Source organism: Bison bison, unplaced genomic scaffold (assembly GCF_000754665.1).
Source record: "Bison bison bison isolate TAMUID 2011002044 unplaced genomic scaffold, Bison_UMD1.0 scf7180017863815, whole genome shotgun sequence".
NCBI classification, from domain to species: domain Eukaryota; kingdom Metazoa; phylum Chordata; class Mammalia; order Artiodactyla; family Bovidae; genus Bison; species Bison bison.
Genome location: NW_011494387.1, coordinates 110140 through 112731, shown reverse-complemented (window position 1 = coordinate 112731; position 2592 = coordinate 110140).

Here is a 2592-nt window from a genome sequence, read left to right as displayed (position 1 = left end):
GCGCGCGGCAGTCGCACGCCCAGGGGTTGGCGTTGAGCCGCAGGAACTCGAGCGACGGCAGGTCGGCCAGCGCCTCGCCGGGCAGCGAGGCCAGGCTGTTGTTGAACAGGTAGAGGATGGTGAGGCGGCTGAGGCCGCGGAAGGCCGCGCGGTGCACGCCCTGCAGCCGGTTCCCGTGCAGCAGCAGCCGGTCCAAGCTGCCCAGGCCGCGGAACACGTGCTCCGTGAGCAGCCGCAGGCGGTTCCCGTGCAGGAAGAGGTGGCTCAGGTTGGCCAGGTCCGCGAACAGGTCATCCTGGGGCGGGCATGGGGGAGAAGAAGACGGATGAGTGTGCCTGAGCCGGCCTCAGAGGGCGTTAGGGAAGGGCGGGGAGCAGCGTGGCAGACCAGGAAAGGGTCCGCCTTCTAGAGTCCTGGGTTCGAATCCTGCCTCCTCTAACCTACTTGTGTGGGGAAGGCAGTGTAGTTCTTATAACTTTGGGGTGCATCAGAATCCCCTGCGGATCCCTGATCCCCGCCCCGCCCCCCAGTTCCCGATTCAGCAGGTCTGCGGTTGGGGGTCGGGGCAGGAGCCCTGCGATGCTGCATGTCTTCACGAGTTCCCAGGTGACGCAGACGCTGCAGGTGGGAGGGCCTCACTTGGAGACGGGAACTTACGATTTGGTTGAGCATTTACCTTGTTTCATTTCATCTGCACATCTTACAGACTTCCTGACTCCAAATCCTGGCCCTACTATTAACTGACCCTTGAGCAAGTCACTCAGTATCCCTGTGACTCAGTCCTTCGTCTGTAAGATGTGGTTAAATGAAACAACAGGTATTGATATATGGGGTGGGCATTGCCTGAGTTAGCCATTATTGTGAACTTGGCCAGCAATATGTCTCCTCATCCATAAAATGGGAGTGAGTGTACCTCCTCCTGGGTTTGTTCTGAGCCTTAAAGAAGACAATCCACGTGCGGATGAGATGGGTGAAGTCCGGGTTTAAATGCAGCTTTGCCCTCTTTGCAGCTGCGTTACCTTCCCCAAGTTATTTAGCCTGTTTCCTCAGTGTGTATAACTCAAAAGAACAACTCTTTCAGCAGACTGAGGGGGGGCGGTTACATGAGATCCGGTAACCATGTGGTACCCAGTCAGCACACAGACCACCATCAATAAATTATGGTTATTATGACAGTGGGGGCTTCCTGGGTAGTCAGTGATAAAGAATCCACCTGCCAACGCAGAAGACAAAGGTTCGATCCCTGGGTCAGGAAGATCCCCTGGAGAAGGAAATGGCAGCCCACTCCAGAATTCTTGCCTGGAGAATCCCAGCCTGGTGGGTTACAGTCCACAGGGTCACTTTAGCTACTAAACAAGAACAACATTATGACAACAGGGTCTTAGAATTAGGTCCCATCCCCTGTCCTTTAACAGAGGACCTTCCTGGAGCCTGAAAGTTCTGCTACTAGGCTGGGACATTAAGGGGACCATGTCAGCTCCACCCCACAGGGACAGAGGGGCTGTGCCCCCTGCCCAAGGCTGGAGAGTCTCTGAATCGGATCCTATTAGTGCTGGAAGGGCCCTGACTGTGGTTCCGGGAGGGGAAGGGTGGGGTGGGTGTGCTCCATGGAGGGGAGCTAGCAGGGGCCTGGGCTCTGTATTTTAGCCAGTTCACCAAGGTATTGGTGATGGGCAACCTGGTTAGGGAGTGACTGCTTCTGGGTGCACCAGCCCAACCTACCTTTTTTTTTACAGAGAGCACGGATACCCAGACAGATGAAGGGCTCGCCAGAGAGGCGGCCAGAGCCCCAGTCCTGAGGTACCCCACCTTGTGGAAGACACCACTGTGGTCCGCAGACACAAGGGGTCTGGTTCTGGGGGACAGGAGCATCCTACACCCTCAAGCCAGCTCCCCCTGGATTCCCGGTTCCTGGCAGTGGCTTTACCACTGAGATGACCCCCCCACCCCACCGCCAGGCGCCGGGTCTCAGGCTCTCAGGCGGGGGCGGGCGATGACTCCCAACCCACACTCCCCCCCCACCCCGCCTCCACCTTCCTGTGCTCCCGCGTTGTCTCGCCCCCTCCCATCTGGCTTCCGCCCTCTCCGCTACAGGAACCGCGGCTGCCAAGAACCCTCCTCTCGGCCGCACCGAGATCCGCCCCCCTCCACCTTGAGGCTCCCTGCCGCCGCCCCGCCCCCTGCCCCGCTCAGGTCTCCCTCCAGGGGCCTCGAGCCTGGTCCAGCGGGCCCTGGCGTCTTTGTCCTTCTCTTCTCGGCTCCCCCAGGGCGGGGGCTGAATGCCTTCCACTAAGGAACACCTAATGAGCATTTCTCTTTTTAATGGAGCGTCAGCAAGAGTAAGATGGACCCAGAGATGCCGGGTCCAAGGATTGATATGGGAGGGAGGGGTACAGAGGGCAGAGGTGATGGGCACTTAGGAAGCTTCCGGACGTCCGGAAGGGGCGACCCAAGTTCAGAGACCCCAGGGAACTCAAGCACCCTTGACCCGCAGCCCGTTTTCCGCTACAGAATTCCCTGAATCCAGTCTCTTTGTCTTTCCCCCCCGAAAGTCCTGCCCCTGCCCTTTCTGAAACCCAGCCTTGGGGGGTA